Below are 27564 nucleotides of genomic sequence, written 5' to 3' on the forward strand. Positions count from 1 at the left end.
ATGTTTTTGGATTACTTGACTAGAAATAATAAATACTTTCAGTACTTAAAGCTGTAATGCTTTGGGTTGGATTTGGATTTTTGTTTCATTTTAGTAAAAGGTGGAGATTCAAAGTCAGCTCCTTAACCAGAATGATATATTGGATGTGAATATAGTTTATTGCTTTCTGACCTACATTTCCCCCTTTTTTCATCATTTGAAAAGTTACTTGACAAGTTGAACGCCTGCAGCTCAGCATTTCCAAACATCTGCCTTGAAGGAAGCACTTTGCTTCAGATTTTCACATGATGATCAAAAGTGGGTTTAACTTTCTCAGGTTAAATGGGAACAAGGGGGATGGTCTGACGAGGATAGAAATATATTTGAGAGCAACATGAAAGAGAAAAAAAAAAACACTTGGAGCTGGCAGAAGCTTAACCCTAGAGCCAGCTTGGACTCATGAAGACAGATTTCAGCTGAGAGATGAGTCATCTGTGGTCCGGCACTGGCTCTGGCCCAGTTTGCCCATCTGTACGATGGGGACTTCAGAGTCTACCCTTTGGAAGAATGTAAAGTCAGTGGATGACGACCATGTGACCTAATGTCCCGACTCTGCTGTAAACCAGCTGTGTGACCACGGGACATCCTGCTATCCTTTGAATGTCCTTTTCCTATTAAAAAAAGGCCCCCTGCCCCCGCTAGCATTCTGTAATTGAGAATTTGAAAAGGAAAGCTCAAACATGTAGATGAGGGCTTAATACCAGCCTAAGGAAACCGGAAGTTAAGATAAATTAAAATTCACATTTTTAATTCAGGCCATGGAATAGTACGTACTGGACTCCTGATATGAGCCAGAACAAGGGCTACAACCATGAGCAAAACGAGACGGGGTCCCTGACCTGTCTGAGTTCATAGGAAGACCCACATCAATCAAATAATCATACAAACAAATGTAAAATGTCAAGGTATGGGTTGGAGAGCCTTAAAAAAGAAGAGAACACAAAGGATAAAAAGTTAAAATGTTGGGGCGCCTGGGTGGGTCAGTCGGTTAAGTGTCTGACTTTGGCTCAGGTCACGATCTCACAGCTTGTGGGTTCCAGCCCCATGTAGGGCTGTATGCTGACAGCTCAGAGCCTGGAGCCTGCTTCGGATCCTGTGTCTCCATTCCTCTCTGCTCCTTCCCTGCTCAAGCGCTCTCTCTCTCTCTCTCTCAAAAATAAATAAAAACATTAAAAAATTTTTTTTTAAATGTTAAAATGTCAACAAGTGACTTTATAACCTATTCTCAAACTGGGTCAATAAGGACTTGAAAACAAGTACAGAAAACTAAGAGTGCCAGTGTTTTGAAATTATCATCTGTTCTGGTATTCCACAGTGCATCATGTGGAATGGATTCCATAACGTATTGTATAGCCAGCCACCATCTTTCAGGGGTCTCCCTGGTTCAATTCCACTTCTGTTTATTCACTAAGTCGACACATTTTTGCCACGAAAGCACAATGAACCAGACATCTCGCCAGGCACGAGGCATACAATATGAGCAAGACAGTTCTCGCCCAGTTAGCCTTTGCTGTGCGACAGAACTTCTCAAAACTTAGTGGCTGAGCACAACCATGATTTATTAATTTTCATGATTCTGTGGGCTGGCTGGCTGGTTCCCCTGCTGACTGCCTGGCTGGGTCGTGTGCTTGCCTTCAGCTGGAAGCTTGGCTGGGCCACAAGGTCCGAGATAGCCTCACTCTAGCGACAAGTCCAGCGGTGGGTGCAGGCTGTTGGCTGGAGTGTCTCTGTTCTCCTCCAGCTTCTTTATGCAGTAGTCCCAGGGCAGCATTCTGAGACACACACACACACACACACACACACAAACAGAGCGCAGAAGCTGCAAAGTCAGGCCCTAGCCTTGGAAGTCATATAGCATCGCTTTTATGGCATTTTGCTGGTCAAAGCAAATCACGTGAGCATCCCAGATTCGAGGTAGAGAAACAGAATTCACCTCTAAGGAGTGTACAGACGGAGATGGGAGGACTCTGGCCATCATCATGATTAAGAGCACTTGGGTGGCTCCCTTAGTTAAGCATCCAACTCTTGATTTCAGCTCATATCATGATCTCACAGTGAGGTCATGAGATCAAGCCCCTCATGGGGCTCTGCACTGGCCATGGAACCTGCTTAAGATTTTCTCTCTCTCTTTCTCCTTCTCCCTCTGCCCCTTCCCTGCTTGCGTGCACATGTACAGGCTCTCTATCTAAAAGAGAGAGAGCGCGCGTGCGCGCGAGTGAGAGAGAGAGAGAGAGAGAGAGAGAGAGGGCATGCGTGGATTCTGGAACCAAAGACCCCCTGAGTTCATATCCTGCTCTGTCACTCGCTCAAGCGCTAGTGAAGTAGCATCGGGCAAGTTCCTTTATGTCTCATTTATCTGTAAAATGGGAACACTAACAGTTACTATTGCAGAGCCCTTGAGAAGATTAAATGAGTTAACGTATGTAAAACCATTAAGAGAGTGCCAGGATTGTAGGAACCAGTGAATAGAGGTTAGGTATCGGTATTAGTATTAATCCAGTCTATGTGGGACACAGAGATTCATCAATAAATTGCACGTGAAGATTAGCATTGGTGCAGAGGGCTCTAATGGAAGGATGGAAACTAACAAGAACAAATAGCACAGGGCGAGCCGGGGAGCTGCCCCATGAAGTGGCTGTCGGCTGAAGCCTGAATGGTATGCACACGAGTCCAGATGAAGGCAGGAAGGCATCTTCAGGAGGCAGGAGCTGTGTCTACACAAGTTAAGGTGGAAGGAGCACAGGACACAAGGAATTGAAAACCCACTCTGTCCTACTTCTATTCCCTCAGCACTTAAAAGAGTTGAATATTAGTAACTCCACATTTTGTTGACCCTTCCTTTAAAGCGTGGTAAAACCTTGGTTTGCGAATGTCATCCGTTCCGGAAACACGCTTGTAATCCCAAGCACTTGTGCATCGAAGTGAATTTTAAGAACCATTGGCTCGGTTGTGATCAGATGACATTCGGCATCACGTGCTACCCATATTGCAAGCCATCGCTCGTTTATCAAGTTAAATTTTTTTAGAAACACTTGCTCGTCTTGTGGAGCACTCGCAGAACAAGTCACTTGCAATCCAAGGCTTTACTGTATTCTTAAAACTATCATGGAAGCAGTGGAAATGAGCCAGAAATGGTTTGTCTTCAGAGTCAGACAGACCTAGTTCCCAATTCTGCCCCTACCACTTACCAGCTGGGCAAACTTGAGCAAGCTGCTTCACCTCTCTGAATCTCAGGCTCCTCACCTATAAATGAAAACCAAAGTACTTTACCCGTAGATTGCCGTGCGTAGAGTACGATGTGCAAAATATTGAGCCGTCAGAGCAGACAGCGGTGGGCTTGTGTACCCGTGCTCGCCACAGCTCAGGCCTGGGTGGGAGGATGAAGTGATGGAGACTGGGAGCCTTCCTATAACTTAGGCACCAGTAAACAGTTGCTCTTACTATTATTATGGTCAGTGTTCCCTTTGTCTCCCAGCTCCCCAGTGGGGCTCTCTAAGCACCGTGTCCCCTCCCTTCTCCCAAGCCCCCTCGGTGTGACCAGCCCAGGGCTCTGCGGCCAGCTGCTGGTCCCCGAGTGGGGTTAGCATGCTGAGACTCAACCCGCTCCAGTGCCGTGGAGACGGCTAAAGATGAATCACACAGACCAGTGCTGAAAGGAGAGGGAGGTTTAAAGCTGGAAGGTTTTAAGGGGCTGGGGCTCCCCTTCCTGGGGGCTCCTCGGTGCGCCTTACCCTTCTCCCCGCTCTGTGTCCCTCACTCCCAAAAGCACCCCCTCCCAGGGCAGTGCAACGTCAAGGATGCAGCCAGCCTTTTTCTTTACCCCCTACCACTGTTCTCTCTCTCTCTCTCTCTCTCTCTCTCTCTCTCTCTCTCGCTCTCTCTTTCTCCCTCCCCCCCCCTCTTTTTTTTTAACATGCAAGTTGCCATGAAAAATTTGTTAATGAAATATTTGCTCAGAAGTCTGCTCTGGTCTAGACTGATAACCTATCTGTGTTTGAGTTTGGCTTCCCATATTCTAAATACTCATCTTCTGTCTGTTTAGCTTATTGATTGGTTTGGCAGGAAAAGAAGCCTTGTCATCAGTGACCAAGGTCAAACTAAACAAAAAGGGAAGGGTGGGGAGGAGGACGAGAGCTGAGGGGCTCTGAGGAGCTAGGAGACTTCTCCAAGTTTCCCCGAAGGGCCGACCCCCTCCCGTCGCCCCACCCCAGCCCCGGGGTTCAGTTCCGCAGGCCACTGGGAAGCCCTGCAAATGCTTCAAGGTGGGAGTCGGCAGCTGGTGTCCACGAAGGGGACTTCTTGGACTGTCCCAGGCAGGAGTGTTAAGAGGGATGTTCACGCATACCTTGATGAACAGAGCTGAGGGCTTCTCAGGGTGCCATTGCTGATAGTTCTGGTAAAGTCTAATTTCTCAGTAAGGTGCACTTGTTAATTAAAGGAATGAGAGTTGCTAAATTAGCAAAAATAAAGCACAAATTCATGCCCCCAAACAAACATTGATAACCCACAGCACTTAGGACTCTCTTGGGATCTGAATGTACTACTTACCGGTTTTGCTTCTGCCCCGCCGTCTTAATCATGTCTCTGGAGGCTGACGACTGAGGTGGCGGTCCAGGAGCCTAGACAGGCTGGGCCATGGAGGGGTGCCTGGGTGTGTGGAAAGGCACCGGGGTGGGGCCGGAATCCTGCTTCCACCGCTATCAGCGGTGTGACCAGGGCAAGCTTACTTCGACTCCCTGCGCCTCAGTTTCTTCATCTGTCAAACATAGGTCATACTACCTACCTGAGAGTTGCCATGAGGAAGAATGAGATAGCTTCTAGAAAGTGCCATGCATGCTCAGAGATCTAGAGGAAACTCTCTGGGATCATGTATCTCCTACAGGGACGTCACGAGGCAGACCCTCCACCCCACCACTGCCGTGTGGGGAGACTGAGTTACCAAACCTCATTCCCTGGCTCGCTGCCTGGGGGTCATGGAGATGCACCAGGTATTCTGGGCACTGGAAATGCAGGTACAATTAAGGCACAATCCTAGCTCTCCAGGAGCTTCTGATATTTGCTGGGGGGGAAAAAAGCACAGACACATGGAAAGTAAATGGTCACAGACACTGGGACTCGAAGGACAGCTGAAAACACAATGGAGGAGTGACCATGTCTCCCTGGTGGGCGGAGGAGGGAGGGAGAGTCCGGAAAGGCTTCTCAGAGGACGTTTTGAATTAAGTGGTGCTTACCAGGTGGACCAGGGAGAAAGTGAGCGTGGGGAACAATGACATCAAAAAGTGGCCTGCACAGCCTGTTCTGAGATGGCAGGTGGCTCCTGCGGCTGGAGGGCTGGGTGGGGACAAGTGAAGTGACAGGCTGAGGCTGGAGAGGGTAGTGAGGGACTGGGGCTGCCTGCAGGGAGTGCAGGAGTGTGTGGGGGTCAAGAAATAGAGGCAGTGAGTACGGACTCCTCGCCAGAAATGCGTCTGCTACTGCAAGGAGGATGGTCAGGCACCAGTTATCGAAAGGATGTTGTCAGAGACTTTTTTTTTTTCAAGTATGAGACTTAAAACACACTCATAGGCTACCTGGAAGGAACCGGCGAAGAAGGGGATATTGAAAACATCACAGGGAGAGGAATGACTCAGTCAGTGGAGCCAGATGCAGGGCCAGGAGTCACGGGAAGGGAGGGGATCAAGGCCCCAGAGCGAGGGTCTGGCGCAGGGGCGATACCTCTTCCTCGAGCCTGGAGGGACAAAATGAGAAGGTGGGTTGCAGGAGGGAAGGCCTCGCGGAGAAGGCCTCGCAGAGAGGCCGGAGCTTTGGCGCTTGCTTCTCAGAGCTCTGCATTGCTCTGAGCTACAAGGTTATCTGCTGAGCAAGAGAGGCTGGGATGAGGGAGGAGAGTGGAGAAACCAGGCAGTGTTCTACTGGGAGCTGGGGGGGCAGACGGGAAGGGGCTTATCTGGTTGCATTAAAATGTGCCCTGGAACCTAAGGGCCCAGCTGAGGCCACAGATCACCACCCGCCGTGGCCCCAAGGCACCCGTTTGGGGGACTACTTCCTCTGAACTCAGTTGAGAGAAGGCGTGATGCAAATGATTCGTTGGACTGAAGCAAGGAGGAGCTTCTGCAGGATTGTAAGCCACTGAGGGCGCTGGGGAGAAGACGGCAGAAGGGATAGATCCTAGGGCTGGCCAGAGAAGTGAAGCCCCCTCGGGAGATTAACAAGAAAAAGTCAGGAGACAGCGGGTCTCCATGACTTCAAACAGCAAGTGGGCCGGGAGCAAGGACGGAGCCCAGTGGTAGGCAGGACAGCAGAGTCATATCCTGGGCTTTCAGAGGAGGGCGGAGAGTTCCAAGGGCTGACAAAGCCCAGTGTGTGCCCTGGGAGCAAGCAGGGGCCACAGTGGAGTCAGAATGAAACTTGCCCATCTCTGGAATGTCAATGCCCAGCGCTGGGACGCGGGGAAGATCACCCTGGGTGATTCATTATTTAACAGGGCAGGATTCAGAGAGGGAGTGCACTCAAGTTTTGAAAAACATCTCATTCTGTGCTTAGCCCACGGATTCCAAAAATGTCTGCCACGGGGAGGTGCCCGCGGTACCATTGAAAGTGAGAGGGAGACCTTGTACACTGATTAAGGCCATGGTTCCCAAACCGTGCACCCAGGCACCCCAGGGCGATGCCGCAAACTCACCAGGGTTTCGAGGTTGTTCACAGTTTCAAGATAGATGGTGCTATGCTCCTTTCGGTGACATCATAGCTGTGAAAAGCTAGACTTTAGTGGTTGCTGCGATAAAAAGCAAATACTGAGTAAACAGCAATGCAGAACAGGAAATGACAGTGCTGTGGTCCAGTCTGCCTTGAAGATTTGAGAAGTTGGGCAGTAGTCGAAAGTCACAAGCACCTGCGAGTAAGTGTGGTTATGTAGGCGTGAAATAGCTTCCAATTCATGTCGCTTCAACTCATGTGTATTATTTTTTCAAATGGCTACTAAATGATTAGGACATAGCTATTTATTGTTTGGGCCATTGAACAGATGGAACTTTGGGGTATTTATTTCGACCTCAGGACACCATGCACCATATCACTGAGGCCCTAAGGATGCTGTGAACCTTCAGGTTAATGGATTACCCACACTTGGGTTTCCGATGCAACTTTCTTAAATCACAGAAAGTTAGAGTTGCAAGGAACCTGAGAGCTGATTTAGAACAATCTCTCACAGAGGACGCAGCCAAGCAAGGATAAGGAGTGTTGTCAAAGGTGATCAGTTTCGGGTATACGTAGAATAAGAACTCCAACGCAGGTCTCCTCCTTCCCTGTCTGACGTGCCCTCTGCTGAAAACAAGTAGCTTAATCCACTCATACCATTTGTGCAATAATAATCACTCGTTCATTTTCTCTCGAAACCCGATTTATAGACGTGAAAAATGCCAACTCAGGAAAGTGCAGATTGTTCCTCGCTGGTGTGAGCCATTACTGATACCCGTTCTTATTAACAGGGACACGTCTTCCCTTGCTGACACCCTTCAGGACCCTGTAAGTTGAAAGCAACCCCTTTTGATGGAGTGAGACTGAATTCTGGAAATGAAATCGGTAGACTCTGTAGATTCTAGAGAGCCACCTTCCCAAAACTTTTCTAATCTTCCCAGTTTGGGATATTGTTGAAAATAGAACCCGCCCAAGCACGTAGAGAACAATGAAGCTGCTCAGGACACGAATGTAGGCAGTCAGCGGGGCTCAATCACTAGGTCCTGCGCAGAAACTTCGATGGCTCTCGGATTCAAATTGTGCTTCAGAAATATGAATGTGTGGCTCGTGGGTGGCTCAGTAGGTTAAGCATTCGACTTGGGCTCAGGTCATGATCCCACGGTTCCTGGTTTCGAGCCCCTCAGTGGGCTCTCCCCTGTCAACACAGAGCCTGCTTTGGATTCTCTGTCCCCTTCTCTCTTTCTCTGTCTCTCCCCTGCTCATGCTCTCTCTCTCTCAAAAATAAATAAACCTTTTTTTTTATAAAGAGGGGTGCCTGGGGGGCCCAGTTGGTTAAGCATCTGACTCTTGGTTTTGTCTCAGGTCCTGATCTCAAGTTTGCGAGTTCAAGCCCCATATCAGGCTCTGCACCGATAGTGCGGAGCCTGCTTGGGATTCTCTCTCTCTCTCTCTCTCTCTCTCTGCTCCTCTCCTGCTCGTTCTCTCTCTCCCTCTCTGTCTGTGTCTCTCTGTCAAAAATGAATAAATAAACTTTTAAAAAATCTTAAAAAAAAAAGAAATACTATGAATGTGAACACATTATTCTGAGTCACATTGTCTAAGCCGATGAACTAGCTGAAGTCCCTCTCCCATGAACCGAGGGAGATTGGTTGCTTTCTCCAGGATCCCTGATGACTCCTGGGAGAGTTCAGGCAGGCGCCGGGGGTGGGCTTGGTTTCCGTCCTCTCCCCCCTTCCTCCTGCCCGGGGCAAGGGTTGTGTGCCCGCTGCACCTTGCCTCCCCTCCTGCTTCTCTCTGTTGTGTCATCTGCCTGATAGCCCCGCCTGGAAGACACACCTTCTAATTAGCTCCCCAAGGCAATGCCTGTATCAGACCCAGACTAACAGTAAGGGGCCGGGGGCCCGCACAGAACAGGAACCAGCTGAAATGTGTACGTTCGGAATCACTGGCTGGAAAAGTCACCAGCCATTCCTCCCCACAAGGCTTTCTCGCTGGCCTGGTCCCCAGCCTCCAGCTTTCTACCACCTTCCACATCTTCCCCTGGTCTGCAGGCCCCTTCTGCTACCTTCTCGTCCCCAGTGCAGTCTCTCGTCCCGCACAGAAAATTCCACGTTGCTCTCACTTTGATAATTAGAGAATGTATTCCTTTTGTCACTAAAGCAGCTCGGGTCCTGGGTTCCCACAACCAAGTGGTTGCATCCAAACAAAGTAAGGTACCGACACCGCTTCCTGGAGTTGTTGTTCTTCTTCCTTTTTTCTTTAAATCTTTTAATGTTTATTTATTTTTGAGAGAGAGAGAGAGAGACAGAGCGTGAGTGGGGGAGGGGCAGAGAGAGAGGGAGAGAGAGAGACACACAGAATCTGAAGCAGGCTCCAGGCTCCGAACTGTCAGCACAGATCCCGATGTGGGACTTGAACTCACAGACCACGAGATCATGACCTGAGCCGAAGCCGGACGCTCAACCGACTGAGCCACCCAGGTGCCCCTGGAGTGGCTCTTCCTTAGCGTTTACCGCAAATCATGCAACAGGGTTGCTTTAAAATATTCAAAATTTCCCGGGTTAGAGGCTATACTTCGCAGGCTAAAAGCAGCCGTATGAGAAACACAGGGGTTTTCAAAACCCCAGCTTCGGGGGCCGCTGCCTTTGTTTCTCCCTCAAGCTACCGGAGCCCCTGTTTGCGAAGACCGGCTGAGTCGTCTCTGACAGTCTCAGACCCAGAACCGACCCCCAGGAGTGTGGGCTCATTTCTTTCCAGTTCAAGATCGTGGGAGGTGTGAACCAGAGGCTGCAGCGGCCGGCCAGGCATCTGGGAGCTTTATTTCGATAAGTCGGTGCTGCTGTTGACACATGAAGCTTCAGTGGCCTGGCCAAATTGCTCAAATATAAACCCAATTTCCGATTTGCAGGGTTGGGTGGGCTAACAAATTGTATCAGAGGCTTTGCACCGAAGCCTTTAAGAAAACGGAGCTATTGCCACGAACCCGTGACTCCCTACCCCTCCCTCCGCCTCTTCTACCTCCTTGCTGTTATTAATACACAACCTGGCGAGCAATAAACCTTACCCCGGGCAAGCGGATGACACAGGGGCGGGGCGACTACTCGGGGACAAAAGCTAATGATAGCAATACTGGATACATTTTGAGGATGCTCTCTCTTTGGTCCCGGCACCCTTCTGCACACGGTCTCAGTGAATTCTCACAACAGGCCTAAAAGGTAACTACTGTCATTATCCCCGTGTGTCAAGATAATTTTGTGAAATGCCATTTACCACTGGAGTTTTCGCCCGTTAATGGCTTTTGTTTAGCTGGTCAGCCTCCACTTGCTGCTAAAATACACCTTGCCGGGGCGCACGGTGGCTCAGTTGGTTAAGTGTCTGCCTTCGGCTCAGGTCATGATTTCGCAGTTGGTGAGTTCGAGCCCTGTGTCGGGCTCTGTGCTGACAGCTCAGAGCCTGGGGCCTGCTTTGGATTCTGTGTCTCTCTCTGTCCCTCCCCCTTTCACACACTCTCTCTCTCTCTCTCAAAAATAAAATAAACATTTAAAAAATTTTAATACACTTTCCCATGCAAAGCCCTTGGAATAAGATTGCTAGAGCAAAACAAAAACAAAAACAAAACAAAACAAAAGCAAAAGCAAACAAGAGAATGTTCTTAGCATCTGAACTTTATAACTTATGTCTACTCCGAACATAAGATTTGGAATTTAGATATGACTACTTTCCCTTGTAGTTTGAGAGGGACTCAGGACAGAGGGAGGTCTAAGGGACCAGAAGTGGTCTCACAGCTGGCTTGTGAAGGATGGAGAATGGCAGGTGTAGACCGTCGACCAGTGAAGACTGTGGGTGTCCCTGCAGCTACCAGTAGGATGGATGCTAATGTGTTGGGTCCATGTATCTTCCTGGTTTACTACTCACCGGGTAAAAGTTCAGGGTTTTTTTTTTTTTAATTTATTCTAAAATTTGCTTCACGAGCAAGCCCCTCTGCAGCCTTGCTACTCAAAGCGTGGTCCGGGTATCAGCGTGGGCATCACCTTGTATTTCGTTCAAAACGCCAAGTCTGTGGCCCAACCCCAGACCCACAGGACCAGAGTCTGCAATTTAACAGGCTCCCTGGGTAATTTCAAGTGCACATTCAAGTTGATGAGGCACCTCCACGGTTTTCAATTCTCTACCAGAAACAAAACCCAGTGTGCCAGCCTCAGCCCAAGAGACTCTGCTTAGTTAGTGGAAGAATGGGCTGGAGAATTCTGATGTGCCCTCAAATCTGAACACCGCCTCTCTTTCTCTCTTTGCCCTTAGTCAGTTTAGTTATTATTCTTTGTGTTATGCTGGTTAAGAGAAGAAACTTGGAATAGAACACCGTTGAGTATGAATGTTGGCTAAAGTGGAATTTCTGGTCCTGACACTTTCTCTGCTTCTGGGCTCAGCACCCACCCTCTTCTTCTGGGGAGTCGTTTCCTTGCCCCATTCACACCGTTTGCTTTCAGTGGAAGCTGCCAATCACAGTGCCATTCAAAGAAGATGATATTAGTTCCTCTCTGAAAGCAAGGCTATGAGATGTAAGGCCTGAGCAACTGGCTGCCCTGAGCCCTGATAAGCAGAGAAAGCTGGGCTGAGAAATGAGGCTGACCCTCTGGAGGAGCAAGGAAACCTCCAAAGCAGTTTCTGCTTGTTCTGGAGGCCAGCGGCTTCTCTGCCTCCCCAAAGTTCTGCTGGCCTAACTACTAAATTCCTTGTCCAGTTTAAACTAAGTCTTTCGGGTTTCTACCACTTACAATCATGATAATACCCAGTCTGTGATCTTCAACAGCTAATGAGGTACAAGCCCCAGTTTCCCCATCTGCATAACATGGACACAGAGTATTCTCAAGGTTAAGTAAGATATTTACACGAAATACTTTGAACAGAGGAGACACGCACATTGTGAGCTTTTACTTTTCTCGATTCTCCTTGAGATGTATTTCCAATGTAAGTTCTATGAGTTTACTAATGGAATAATGGATGCTTTTTCATTTGTTTTCAATTTTCTTCTTAATGCCCAGAATTTACATATGTAAAATATAAATATATATATATATATATATATATATATGTATATATATATATATAAACATTTGGCCAAGAATATGGAGGGTATGGACTGTGGGAGGAGGTGAAGGATATATCTTTCTTATGTTGCTTTGGTCTTGCACTATTGAATGGACCTCATCTGATAAGTTCATCATGTGACAAATAGAGGTTGGATTCTTTCCTCTGAAAAGGCTTATGTATAATTGCTTATACTGGCACTCTCCTGTTTTTTCTGTGCCCCCCTCTCCTTCCTATAAACCCAGCTTCATGAGACCTTTCTGAAAACTACCTGTCTAATCTTAGGGCTTGGGGCAAGGGAGTGAGCATTGGCTGTTTTAGTGACAGCACCATTAAGCCACCTCACGTTTCTAAATCTCAGTGGCCCTATCTGTAAAAGGGAGGCATTGGATTGGCTGAGTTTCATGGTTACTTCCTACTCGAACTTTCTGTGATCCGGCTACTTACTTGGTATCGGTGAGATCCCTTGTGCTTACGACGTCCTCCCTGCCACACTGAGTAATCGTCTTCTCTTTCAGTTCAGTCATCTTAAGCATGTGCTCTTAAGCATCCAGACAGGAAAAAGGGAAGAGGTTAAAGGTCTAAGAAAACAAAAAACAAAAAACAAAAAAACAAAACAAAACAAAAAAAGGGCAGTGGCTAGCTGAGTCTACACCCACCTCCCTCTTAAACTGCTTTCTTGGAAGCCATACTCCATGACTTGTTTTCACATCTCATTGGCAGAAACATGTCACATTGTCACCCTTGTCCATAAGGGATTCTGGAAAACGTAACTAGTCACAATTCTCTTTGATAAGAAGACTACAAATGAAAACTGTAGTAAAGTACCTGTTTTCTCACCCATCAGAGTGCCAAAAATCAAAATGTTTGATAACACTGTGTTGGAAAACAGTGTGAGTAGAAAGGAAACCTCAAGAATTGTTGTGGGCATGTAAATTTGTACCATTTCTATGGAGGTCAATTTAGCAACATTTATCCAAATCACAAGTGTCTTTTGACCCACTTCTAAGAACTTATCCTACAGATATCCTCACCTGTATGTAAAATGATATATGTAAGTACGCCTTATAGAAATACTTGCGGTTGTCCACCAGGAGTAGACTGATTAAATAAATTATGCTCATTCATACAATGGAGTATCATGAGGCCGTTTAAAAACTCCAAATGAGGGGTCCCCGGGTGGCTCAGTCAGTTGAACATCCAACTTCGGCTCAGGCTATGATCTCACCATTTGTGGGCTCAAGCCCCGCATTAGGCTCTGTGCTGACAGCTCAGAGCCTGGAGCCTGCTTTGGATTCTGGGTCTCCCTCTCCCTCTGCCCCTCCCCCACATGTGCTTTGTCTCTCTCTGTCTCTCTGTCTCTGAAAAATAAAGAAAAATGTTAAAAAAAATTTTTAAAAACTCACATGGAGGAAATTCTTTTTCTACTGAATATGAAATGCTCTGACAAATATATTTTAAGAAAAATCAGTAAATTAAAGCACACATACATAGGAGACATGTATGTACATAGAACATGTAAGGGACATATATGCACACATATATACATCTGTTTATAAAAGCAGAGAAGATAAAATTATATGTGTGTGTGCATTTGCTTGTGTATGCTTAAAGTATCTCTAGACGGATACATAAGAAACTGATAATATTTATTCCCTGTGGAAATAGAAATTTTGATATCGATACTAGACAAAAACACTACAAGAAAAATGTTATAAGCAATTTCATTTATAAATATAGGTGTCAAACTTCTAAATAATTTATTAGCAAATTAACTCTTTGTTCAAATCAATATTTCTGTGTAAAAAAGAAAAAAAATCACCACGGCACAGTAACCTAAGAGAGCAAAGATGGTTCCATTTTAGAAAACAATTAATAGGTTTATGCAATCTGAATAAATGCTGAACAATCGTTTGATAAAATTCAATATCCATTTGTAATTTAAAAAAAAAATTATTACCCAGGATACCTGGGTGGCTCAGTCAGTTGAGCGTCCTACTTTGGCTCAGGTCACGATCTCGCAGTCCATGGGTTCAAGCCTCGTGTCGGGCTCTGTGCTGACAGCTCAGAGCCTGAAGCCTGCTTCAGATTCTGTGTCTCCCTCTCTCTTTGCCCCTCCCCTACTCTCTCTCTCTCTCTCTCTCTTTCAAAAATAAATAAACATTAAAAAAAATTTTTTTAACTATTACCCAACATAAATAAAATCACCTTCATGAACTTGATTAATACTATCTACTGGAAATCTATAGCAAGCATTACACTTGATGGTGAAACATTAAAAGAATTCCTAATGAAATTGAAATAAAACAAAGATTGTTTCTCTCTTCTCTACATTTAACATTATACTGGGACTCCTAGTTAACACAAAACACACACACACACATGCACTAAGGAGGAAAAGAGAGAGATATGGAATAAAAGAAATAAAAAGTCATTATTTATGGAAAATATGATCATATACCCCATAAATATATAAAGGTTTAATTAAAAAACTGCTGGAACTAATAAATACATTTAGTAAAACCCTGGATACAAGATAAGTATAAAAAATCAATAGTATTCTCATATATCTACAATAATCAAGGATAAAATAAAAATAGAGAGGCACCTGGGTGACTCAGTCAGTTAAGCGTTGAACTCTTGGTTTCAGCTCATGTCATGATCTCACAGTTCATAAGATCGAGTCCCACATTGGGCTCTGTGCTAACAGCACAGAACCTACTTAAGATTCTCTCCCTCCCTCTCTCTCTGCCCCTCTCCCACTTATCCTCTCTCTCTCTCTCTCTCTCAAAATAATTTAACTTAAAAAAACTAAAAATATTGGAAATAATACCCTTTAAAATATCTATAAAATTATACAATATCTGGGAATATATTTCATAAAATGCCCACACATCTCCATGGAGAAAAAGCTATAAAGCTTTCCAGGAGAACATAAAAGGAGACTTGAATAAATGAAGGTATACACCATGTTCATAAATAAGATGACTCAAATACAGTATTTATAAAAATTCTCCCCAAATTAACCTATAAATTTAATGCACTTCAATATCCCCCATATTGGTTGATTCTATAATCTATATGAAAGAATATAAATGCCAGGAATATTAAGGGCAATTTTGAGAAAGAAAAATGGTTAGGAAAGTCACTGGCCTATTACATACTAAAGCATATTATAAAACCACATCCATTAAAATAATATAATATTTTGAAAGAACAAATGAATAGGTCAGTGGAACTGAATATAATTCTAAAACAAAGCATTGTTGGGGTGCCTGTGTGGCTCAGTCAGTTAAGTGTCGATTTTGACTTAGGTCACGATCTCCCAGTTTGTGAGTTCGAGCCCCGCATCAGGCTCTGTGCTAACAGCTGAGAGCCTGGATCCCGCTTTAAATTCTGTGTTTCCCCTCTTATGTGGATCCTGAGAAACATAACAGAAACCCATGGGGGAGGGGAAGGAAAAAAAAAAAAAAAAAAAAAAAGAGGTTAGGGTGGGAGAGAGCCAAAGCATTAGAGACTGTTAAAAACTGAGAACAAACTGAGGGTTGATGGGGGGTGGGAGGGAGGGCAGGGTGGGTGATGGGTATTGAGGAGGGCACCTTTTGGGATGAGCACTGGGTGCTGTATGGAAACCAATTTGACAGTAAATTTCATATATTAAAAAATAAAAAAATAAATAAATAAATAAAAAAAAAAAAAAAAAAAGAAGTACAAAAAAAAAAAATAAATAAAAATAAATAAATTCTGTGTTTCCCTCTCTCTGCCCCTCCCCCACTCGTGCTCTGTCTTTCTCTGTCTCAAAAATAAACATTAAAAAGTTTTTTAAACAAAGCATTGTGTATATGGAAACTTAGTAGTTGATAAAATCAGCAGATAAAATAAAGTATAATAAATGGTGTTGGAAAAAATGGCAACATATTTAGGAAAAAATACTAAGCTACATCCCTAACATATATCATTCACAAAAAATAATTCTAGTGAATAACATGTGTAAATATAAGAAAGCAAACATATGAGTATTCGAAATAATAGGTGAATATAATAGCGACCTTGGAGTTAAAAAGCCCATCCTAAAAAAAAAAAAAAGTTACCAAAAACAGAAGTCAAAGGAAAAGGTTAATAAATTTGACTAATTTATCAAATTTATATTCTTGATTACATTAAGAACATTAGCTATGAACAATTTAAAACCAAACGCAGGAGGAACTCAAGGGTAAAACGTATTTGTCACATAGAAAATAATCAAAGCCTTCCGATTCAGGATAAAAATCTCCTACGATTAATAAGGGGGAAAAACCTAGGAATTAAAATAGTCATAAGATATGAATATTATTCACAGAAGAAAATACGTGATGGGAATTGATAACGTGAAAAGGCACTCAATCTCACAAATACCCATAGAAATGTGCATTCAAACAACAGTGAGGCAGCCAGTTCCAGGTAAGATGAAGTGAGCACACACCATACTTTCGCTTCCATTGAATGCAAGTATAAAACCTGGACAGAATACATGGCCAACTACTAGAAGACTCTAAAAAGTAAATAGCAGTCAACAGCCGAGGTGGAACACCAAAAATAAAGTATCTTCAAACTAACAGTCACCTTACTAATTTTTTCCCTTCTGTGTCCTTCTAGCTCAAGTTCATTGGAAAACCTACACTGAGCACCGTGGTAGACAAGGAAAACTCTAGGAGAAACCCTCTAGTGCCGGTTTCAGAAGTGCTAAAGGGAAGTTCTAAAGCTCAGAGAGACTGGGGGAAATTATCCAGCTTTGCCTCTCCTTTTGCTTCATTCTCTTGCTCCCTCCCAGGCAATTCTGTGATGGTAGCCTTCAGGAGCCAAAATTCCAAGGGAGGAGAACTTTCCTCACCATTCAGTGAAGCCAGTGCTTCCATGGAGGTGAGGCCAAATCTCACTGCTTTTTTTTTCTTTCTTTCTTTCTGTCCTCCTACCACTTGGCCACAGACAAACTGCAATTATATGGGAGATGGAAAAAAAAAAGTGAGTCCTAGGGAGCGGAGAGGTACCGGGGAGATCACAGAGATGGCAGAGCTTAGGACAGTGACCCAGTGAATTTCTGGGCTCACCCCCCAACCTGCATATGTGTGCACTTGTGTAGATCTAATCCTAATAAGCATATCAAAGACATTAAGAACTATACTAACAAATATATTTCCACCCAGGTCCTGGAATGACTACTTGGTGGTTACTCATGAGACAGATCTGGATAGTATTACAAAGACTGAAAGCGAAACTGACATTGTAGCCTCAGCCTACAGAAGGCAAGTAGAAACTTGTGGTCTAAATATAATCATCAATTGTCCATTGAAACAAAAATATCAGCAATACTCATGTGATTCAAGCAAGACCCAAAATCTCATAGCCTAATAATCATAATGTCAAGAATACAATCCAAAATTACTTCCTATGAAGAATCACAGAATTCTCAACTCAAGTGGAAAAAAACAGGTAATAGACACCAACAAGGAAATGATGGAGATATTGTAATTACCTGACAAAGATCCTAAAGCAGTAAAAAAAAAATTCTTGAAAGGGCAATACAAATGCTCTCAAAATAAATCTTAAAGAGAAAGAATCAGCAAAGAAATACAAGATAAAAAGAAAAACTAAGTGGAAATTTTGGAACTGAAAAGTACCATAACTGAAATTTAAAAACCAACTGAGTGGACTTATTAGCAGATTGGAGACGATAAAGGAGTCCATGAACTTGAAGATAGGTCAATAGAAATATTCCAATGTGAACAACAGAAAGAAAAAAGATTGATAAACAACAACACAGCCTCATTGATCTGTAGGAGAGCAACAAAATGTCTACTGTCTGTGTTATCACACTTCTAGAAAGGGATAGGAAAGAGGGAAGTTTTGAGGGGTGCCTGAGTGGCTCAGTCAGTTAAGTGTCTGGCTTCGGTTCAGGTCGTGATGTCACAGTTCGTGTGTTCGAGCCCCTCATCAGGCTCTGTGCTGACAGCTTAGAGCCTGGAGCCTGCTTCAGATTCTGTGTCTCCCCCTCTCTCTGCTTCTCCCCTTCTCACATTCTGCCTCTCTCTCTCTCTCAAAAATAAATAAACATTTAAAAAATTTTTAAAAAGAAAAAAGAAAAAGTACTTGGAGAAATAATGGCTGGAAACCTCTCAATTTTGGCAAAAGACAAAACCTAAAGTTTCAAGAAACGAAATGCATCCCAAACAGGATCAGTCTAAAAAAATCCATACCCAGACAAATCATATTCAAATTGCATGAGCCAATTCTTATAATAAATTTCCTCTTAAATCTGTTTATATCCTATTGGTTCTATTTCTCTGGAGAGTCCTGAGAGATATAGTTGTTGTCAGGATACAAATCTTTGATGGTAGCTGGACCGATGGCTTCACTTCCTTTTAGACTATTGGCTCAAGAACATCTCAGTTGTTTGTAATAAAACCTTTCCAACATAGCAACTTGCTTCATCAATGCTAGAAAGGGAGGGAGGCACTCTGCTAGCAAGACTAATCTTCTGTAATCTAATCATGAATATGACATCCCATCACCTTTGCTATGTTCTATTGGTTGGGAGCAAGTAACTAGGGTCAACCCATACTCAAGAGGAGGGAATTACATAAAGGCATGACCACCAGAAAGTGAACTTCACTGGGAGTCATTGTAGAGTTTGCTTAACCACAAAGGTTATATTAATATCAAAGTAGGTTTCAGAGCAAAGAAAGTTCTCAAAGGTAAAGAGAGATATTACATATTACTAAAAGTGTCGATTAACCCCAAAGGCATAATAATCCTAAATGTGTGTACACCTAAGGAACAGGCTTTGAAAATACATGAAACAGGGGCGCCTGGGTGGCTCATTCGGTTAAGCGCCCGACTTCAGCTCAGGTCATGATCTCACAGTCTGTGAGTCTAAGCCCCGTGTCAGGTTCTGTGCTGAGAGCTTGGAGCCTGAGCCTGCTTCAGATTCTGTGACTCCTTCTCTCTCTGTCCCTCCACCTCTCACGCTCTGTCTCTCTCTGCCTCTCTCTCAAAAATAAATAAACATTAAAAAAAGAAAATACATGAAACAAACATGGACCAAAATGAAAGAAAAAGTAGACAAACACATAATTATAGTTGCAAACTTCAACACCCTTCTCTCAGTAATAGTACTAGTGAGTAGAAAAAAATCAGCAAGAATATACAAGAATTGATTGATATCATCAACCAACTGAACCTAATTTTTAACCCAAAACAGTAGAATACACATTTTTTCCAAGTGAACAACAGGAAAGTCTCCAAACACTTGAAAATTTTAAAAACTTAAATATAATCCATGGATCAAGGAAAAAGTTTCCATGAAACTGCACAAAAAAGAAAATGCAATATCTGAAAATCTGTGGGACACAGCTAAAGCAGTGCTTGGAGGGAAATTTATAGCACTAAAAACGCCTATACTAGAAAAGGAAAAAGGTATCAAATAAATAAGCTAAGCTTCTACCCTAAGAAACTAGAAAAAGGAGAGCAAAATAAGCATAAATCAAGAAGAAGAAAGTAGGGTGCCTGGGTGGCTCAGTCAGTTGGGCATCTGACCTTGGCTCAGATCATGACCTCACAGTTCATGGATTTGAGTCCCGCATGGGGCTCTGTGCTGACAGCTCAGAGCCTAGAGCCTGCTTCAGATTCTGTGTCTCCCTTTCTCTCTGCCCCTTCCCTGCTCACGCTGCTTCTCTCTCTCTCTCTCTCTCTCTCTGAAAAACAAATAAACATTAAAAAAAAATTTTAAATAAAAAAAGAAGAAAGTAAGTAATAAAGATAAAGGCAGATATCAATGAAATTGAAGAAAAAACAATAGAGGAAAATCACTAGAACTAAAAGCTGGTTCTTAGAGAAAAAATCAATTAACTTGATAAGTCTCTAGAAAGACTGACAAAATAAGAAAGAAAACACAAATTACTGCTATCAGGAATGAAAGAGGCAGTATCATTGCAGAAGCCACAGACATTACAAGGACAGTAATAATAAAAAATACTACAAGCAACTCTGTGCACAGCTATCAACAACTTAGATTAAATAGACCAATTCCTTATAAACCACAAACTAGTAAATGTCATTCCAGGTAGAGTAGATAACTTGAATAACTTTATAACTATTAAAGAAATTAAATTTGTAGTTAAAATCTTCCCCCAAAAGAATCTCCAGTTCCAGATTGTAGCCTTTGTAAAATTCTACCAAACATATAAAGAAGAAGCAACACCAATTTCTACATACTTTCTTTCAGAAAACAGAGGGGAATAATTTTGAACTCATTTTATAAGGCCAACATTTTACTGCTACCAAGCCATAAAAATACAGTATAGAAAAAAGAAAACTACAGATCAATATTTTTCATGACCATAAATGAAATAAAAATCCTCAACAAAATATTAGCAAATGAAATACAGCAATATACAAAAAAGAAATACTCACCATAATTAACAGAGATTCATCCCAAGAGTGCAAGGCTGATTCAATATTCAAAAATCAATAATACAATTTACCATGTTAATCATCTAAAGATGGAAAACTAAGTGATCTTATCAAGACATGCAAAAAAGCATCTGACAAAATATAACATCCATTCATGATAAGCACTCATAGCAAGTTAGGAAGAGGGGAATTTTTTCAAAAAACTTTCAGCTAACATTATACTTAATGGTAAAAGATTTCTCCCTAAAATGTTTTCATCCTAGGATCAGAAAGAGGGCTAGGATATCCATTATCAATACTCTTAATTCCACATAATACTGGAAGTCTTAGCCAGTGCAATAGTGCAAGAAAAAGAAATTAAAAGCCATCAATCTTAAAGAAGAAATAAAACCATCCCTATTCACACATGACATGATCATCTATATAGAAGATTCCACAGCTCTACTAAAAACCTTCTAGAACACAGCGTGGCTAGCAAAGTTGCAGGATCCAATGTTGACATACAAAAATTTATTGTATCTCTATATACTAGTGATATGCAATCGGAAACTAAAATTACAAAAACCATTCCATTTATAACAGCTAAAAAGAATGAAATACTTACAAGGGCATAAATCTTAGAAAACATGGACATGTTACAAATGCATGCACAAATCTTATAAAACATGCTAAAAGCTATAAAATGATGATTAAAAAGTCAGAAGACCTAAATAAATGGAGACACACCATATTCATAGAATGGACGTCTCAGTGTAATTAAGTTGTCAATTCTCCCTAAATCTATGTATGGCTTTAGTGCAATACAAACCAAAATCTCAGTAGGCCTTTTTGCATATATTAATGAGAAGATTTCAAGTTCATATAGAAATGCAAAGGACTCAGAACATCCAAAGTAACTTTGAAAAGAATAGGTTAGAGGAATCTAACTACATGATATTAAAACTTACTATAAAGTTACAGGACTCAAAACGGTATGGTATTGGTGAAGAGGTAGGAAAATAGATCAGGGGAACATAATAAACTCCAAAAATAGACGCATAAAAATGTGCATTTAATCTTTGGCAGCCATGCAAAAGCCATTCAGCGAAGAAAAGAGAGTCTTTTTAACAAATGATTTTGAAACAATTGGCCATCCATATGCAAAACGATAAACCCTGCCTTATACCTCAAACCTTATACAAAAATTAACTGAAAATAAATCATAGATCTAAGTGTAAAATGTAAAACTTTTAGGAAAAAAAAACATAGGAGAAAATCATAATGACCTGGATTATGCAAAGAGTTCTCAGACATGACACCAAAAGCATATTCCGTAAAAGAAAAACATATAGATTGAAGCCTATCAAAATTAGAAACTTTTGCTCTGAAAATGAAAAGGCTACAGCCTGAGAGAAAATACCTGTAAATACTGTGATTGCAAGTCACAAATCCAACCATGGACCTGTTCCCACAATATCTAAAGAATACTCAAAACTCAACAATAAGGGGGAGCCTGGGTGGCGCAGTCGGTTAAGCGTCCGACTTCAGCCAGGTCACGATCTCGCGGTCCGTGAGTTCGAGCCCCGCGTCGGGCTCTGGGCTGACGGCTCGGAGCCTGGAGCCTGTTTCCGATTCTGTGTCTCCCTCTCTCTCTGCCCCTCCCCCGTTCATGCTCTGTCTCTCTCTGTCCCAAAAATAAATAAAAAAACGTTGAAAAAAAAAAAAAAACTCAACAATAAGAAGCCAAACAATCCAGTTAAAAAGTGAGAAAAATATTTGGATAGATCACCGAAGAGGATATATAAGGACGGCCAATAAAAGATGCCCAGCATCATGAGCTATTAGGAAAATGCAAATTGAAATCACAATGAGATATCCCTACACACTTCTCAGAATAGCTAAAGTAAAAATACACTGACAATATCAAGGGCTGGCTGATGAGGACGGGGAGCAACTGAAACTCTCGAGTACCTGTGGGTGGGAGTGCAAACTGGTATAGCGACTCTGGAAAACAGTTGGACAGTTTTTTTAGAGTTAAACGTACACTTACCATTCGACCCGGACATCCCACTCTGAGTATTGACTCTAGAGAACTGAAAATGTATATTGACATAATGACTTGTGCACCAACGTCCAGAGTAGCTGTATTCATAATTCCCCCAAATTAGACACAGGCCACACGTCCTTCATTCAGTGAATGTATAAACAAAATGTGGTACAACCGTATGGTAGAACACTCCTCAGCAATAATAAAGGCAAAATGATCACTGTTAGGTAACAACTCTTGTGAATCTGAAAAGCGTTGCGCTAAGTAAAAGAGAAAGAAGGCGGTGGACATCACCATAGGAACAGGTGGTCATGGGCTCCAGGAAGGCTCAGCTACTGTAGATCTGAGAAGTCAGGCCTTGGCTGGGGAAGTCCTGGACGAACTGGATCTGCCCCATGTCTGCAGTAATCGGGGAAGCCCCGACTTTTCTCCCAGCCCCAGAAACCTTAGTGAGAAGCCCTGAAAGGGCTTCATAGAAGCCAGGCGAGAACGGGTAGGGAAACAGACCAGTCTCCCCGGCCTTTCCTTATTCTGGTCCTTGCAGCTTCCCCACACCCTGCTGCCTGCACCCTGCTCCCTGACTGACCTTCACCGTTAGGAACGTTCACATGCTCTTAACACCATCAGGGGCCTCTGACTCCCTGCCCAGCACCCCCTGTGGCTCCTCTGTGTTGCTCCAAACTTACAAATGACAGCGCACAGAGCAGAAAGCCCTCAAGCCTCCCTTTGCTTTTGCTGGCATGTTTTCTCCACCTGGAATTCCCTCTCAGGAATCAGGACAAGCACTGCTTTCTTGGGAAAGCGCTTCCTGGCTCTCTATCCACCCCAGCCTCCTCCCGTGTTCCTCCGGCATCCTAAGGGACCTCCGTCAAAGCCCTTGCCGGTTGACTTTGCCGTCGATTGGTGCCCTTTTTCCTTGCCGCTGCATCACACTCATCTTCGGCTCCCTGGTGCCAGCAGCACAGCCTCTAGGTAGGGAATGAAAAGTGCCTGTCTTTGGAAATGAACTCTTGAACTCTGTGTTGGCATGTGAGATAAAAATAAAATCTGAATTAGATCCAGGTTGAAAATGCTCCTCCCGGAAGTGGTGATTTGGTTCTCTCCTTTCCCCAGGGGAAAACGGGTCAGGGGCAAAGTGTGGCTGATACGTCAGAAATCCCGGGGGAAAGAAATTCCCAGGTAAGAAGCATTTACGGATGTCTGCGGTGTAAACGGTGCCGTTTGGGTCCATTTCAAGCTACCCGCATGATGTCACGGGAAAGCAAGTTGAGAAGAGATACACAAAGTCGGCTCTCCCAAGCGTGTGCGAACCAGCTCCAGAGCACCACTGGCTCAGATCACACCCGTACCAAGGACAACAGGTGGCTGGGGCTAATAGCAACCTATAGGCTGAGGCAGAGGTCCCCTGCCTGCCCATATCGGACTGGCCAGCCTCTCTCTCTCTCTCTCTCTCTCTCTCTCTAGCAAACCAATGTTTTATTTCTAAAGCTCTGCCACATATTTCTAGTGGTGCTGATGGTCACCTGTCGCACTCACACCAGGTTATCTGTTGAAGCCAGCAAACAGAGTCTGGCCATCAGCAGACCAGGCCAGACAGGGACACTGGGGTGACTCCGCCTTGCTGCTGGTACTGATTACTTCCTGCTTCAGTTCCTCTACAGTGACCTTGCCTTCCATGTCCCAGATCTTGATGCTGGGGCCCGTGGCAGCCCAGAGGCAGCATCCATTAGACTGAAGCACAGGGCATTGATGATGTCCCCACCATCTAGTGTATAAAGGTGCTTGTCTTCGTTGAGGTCCCACAACATGGCCCGGCCATCCTTCCCTCCAGAAGCACGGAGAGATCCATGGAGAGATGGTCACAGTGTTCGGGCAGCCTGTGTGGCCGATGTGACTGGTCTTCAGCTTAAAGTTAGCCAGGCCCCATACCTGGACCAGCTTGTCCCAGCCGCAGGAGAGAATGATGGGATTGCTGCCATGGGGTGAAACGCAGACACAAGACACCCACTCCGAATGGCTCTCATCCTGGACAGTATATTTGCATACACACCAGCTTGATGGTTCTATCTCAGGTGCCAGAAACAATGTGGCAGTTGTCAGAGGAGAAAGCCACACTCAGCACATCCTTGGTATGCCTTACAAATCTGCGTGTGGTGGTACCCATTGTGAGATCCCAGAGACCAGGGGGCCAGGAGGCTCCCAGGAGCCTGAGAGGGCAAACTGGCCAGCTGAGGAGATGACCACCACATCACTAACAGAGTGGGAATGACCCCTAAGAGCACTCTGTGGGATGCCAGAGCTGTTCTCAGCCCTGGTCAGCTTCCACACGATGACGGGCAGACTGTAAGTACCACGTCCGGGAACTGGGGAGCGGTGGCGATCTGAGTCACCCAGCCAGTGTGGCCCTTGAGGGCGTCACCCAGTGTCATCTGCTCAGTCATGGCAGCCGTGAGTGCGGGTGTCGCTGCGGCGACAAGGATGGAGTCGGATAGACTATCACCACAGCCGCGGCCCCGCGGAGGAGAAGAGTCCGACTGGCCACTCTTGGAGGTCTTGTTCAAAACTCCCCTCCTGGGCACGCTTCCCGTGACTTCCTAGCGCAACCAGGCACCCTTCCGTACCAATGAGGTGAGTCTAGACTGCAGTTAACCTCTTCCCATTGCCACGACTCATTCACACTTCACATGCACACTCTCACAATTGTTCTCGTATCACGACCCACTTGTTTCTTTTCCATTTTTCCTCCTTTGCTCAGCTGGATTATAAGCTCTGTCAGGACAGAGACCCTCTCATATACTTCTCTTGGATCTTTCTCTCACCCGGCACAAGGCTGTGCATACAAGTAGTCCTTGCTACAGAATTCGTGCCTGGCCTAAATGCCCCTCTGGAGGTTGCGTCACAGAGACTCAGTGAGCACATCTGGGGGGCCTGCACGCGGTCACCTCATCTGCTTGCCCCGTCTCTGGCCCCTGGCCCAGGCTTTGGGTTCTACCTCTGCCTCCTTCCCCATCTGCCACCAAACATCAGGCCCCCGTTCCGCCGGTCCCCCCTGTGATCCCACTTCCTACTCTGCAAATGCTTTCTAGCTCCTACTCGCTGCTTCTGCAATGTCAGTCGTCCCCCCTGGTTTGTCCCTCACTGCCAGTGTGACGGCATGGATGGATGACTAGATGGAGAGGATGGTGATGGATGAAGAAACGGAACGGCTGGCTGCCCCCCTAGACTCACCAGACCGGCTGCGAGTGGCAACTGTCACCCACCGTGCCTGCGCCTTGCCGTCGCTTCTGCCTGTGAATTCTCAAACCAGCCTTCCCAGGCCTGCACCCATGCCCACCTTACTTAGCAGTTCCCAGCAGGTACCTATTGAATACCTAAAGTGTCTGGTAATGAGTTCCTAATCAAAAACCGCATTTTGTCATTTTTCCGACTCAGCAGGACAGGTCCCTTTGCAGAATCCCTGGCACACCTCCGGTCAGCTTCCCTTGTTGCATTTATCACAGTTCCCCTGGCCGAATCTATTCGTGCCTTTGCCTTTGCCGCTTCCTCCGTCAGGTGGGAGGCTCTCGGGAGTGACTTTTTATACATTACTCCCTCTGTATTTCCGGCATCCCTCGAAGGCAGGGTTTGTGGTTAGTAAAGCTCAGTGGGTAGTTCTGATTTGGTTTGATTCACGAAATTGAATTAAATGGCTAGATAAAGATGGATGAATGAGCTATTAATACACGGTCCTGCAAATTTCCCCGCAGTGCCCCGTCCACACTTCTTCACAGAATAGACCTTCAGTCAATGCTGTTGACACACCTTTTGATGTGTTTGAAAACGAAGAGTGAAGATTCCTGGTGAGTGAGAGGTTTTCATTTGCTCGATATGTTTTGGCTTCAAACCCTAAAACAGTCCTAGCCCCCGAGGTTTCAAAACCAGAACTGAAACCATCTTCCTTCTAGAGCCAGGTCGCCACAGAGAAGGGCCTAGAGAATAAAGTGCTTCTGAATGGCTCCATCCGAGGCATATCTGAAGACAGAAAATTCCAAAGGCTTTCCCGGACGGCCTCTAGGATGGGCTCTATTATTAACCTCCTGCGCGAGGCCGAGCTTCTCTCTGGCCTTGCGTGACTGAAATGAGCTTCTCCCGGGCTCACGCCGTGGCTTTGTGGGCCACAACCACTTCCTAGAAGCCAAGTTCATCTGAGAAATGAGGGAGGCCCTGGTGGTTTGTGGTTACAGAAGGCGTTTCCTTTGACACTCAGCTGGGGGAAGGACAAGCAATCCACAGCAGGCCCGAGAGAAGGGGAGCAGAGCCTGCTTTGGGATGTCCAGAGGGCGTCCAACCCTTTTAGCAAGAAGAACCCTCCCCTGCATCAAGTGCTTATTGGGGGGTAGGGGGGCAAATGCCCCGAGACACCGGCAGCCACCTCGGGGGTGTCCCCGGTATTCAGAGGGTGTCAGAGAAAGGACAGTGCAGGCCTGCTGAGAAGTGAGCTGGGTCCTCTGGAATTGCTGAGTGGTCATGGAGGGGTAGGGGTGGGTGGGTGAGAGACAGACGACAGGTGTGTAACCAAAATGCACCTCAGCCTGTAGGCAATTCCCAGCCTGTGGACAGTGTCTAAGCATGTCTTACCATCCACCCTTTCGAGAAGGGTCCTCCCAGCCCCGTTCACGAAAGACGAGGCTGACACTCGCACCCTCCAGGATAAACGCTCCTGACAGCAGAGAGCCACAGGCCTCCACGACTGCCAGAGGGACTGGAGGCCTCTCACAGCGTGATCTCAAGGGCTCTGGGCAAACCTCCCAGCTTATTAAAAAAAAAAAAAAAAAAATTAATTTTCCCATGAATCAGATAATACCTGAAATTCCATCATCACTTTGCCTGAGGCTTAAACGTCTGGAAAAATACAAACACGTAGGGGGAGCACTCCAAATAGTATCATTTACACCTCAATGTCTGGAACCCTTCTGGATCCTTTCCTGCCTGCAGGTTTCCTGAGGGGCGGGGCTGGAGCAGGGGAGAGAGCCAGAGAGTAATGGGTGACTGAGGTAGGAGGAGGCCTGGAGGGGCGGAGGAAGGGGCAGAGGCTGGAAACCAGCTCCTAAACAAACTGGCCCTGCACAGTTTTGCCTGGGGCCACCCCGCAAGTCACTGTCGGATTCACTCACTGTTGCTGCGCTCTAGAGAAATCGGGCACCGGCCTCTCCCAGGAGGGCCCGCGTCTTGGGCACAGACTCGCATCGTGGCTCAGGGCCTCCGCACTCAGAAGGGCCCCGCGCTTG

General features: G+C 44.9%; 1 pseudogene; it reads right to left on the reverse strand.

Annotated features, from left to right (window-relative positions):
* Positions 1-23165: 23165 nt before the first annotated feature.
* Positions 23166-24909, reverse strand: LOC122211531 (annotated as a pseudogene).
* Positions 24910-27564: the final 2655 nt, after the last annotated feature.

Source organism: Panthera leo, chromosome F3 (genome assembly GCF_018350215.1).
Source record: "Panthera leo isolate Ple1 chromosome F3, P.leo_Ple1_pat1.1, whole genome shotgun sequence".
In the NCBI taxonomy this organism is placed as follows: Eukaryota; Metazoa; Chordata; class Mammalia; order Carnivora; family Felidae; genus Panthera; species Panthera leo.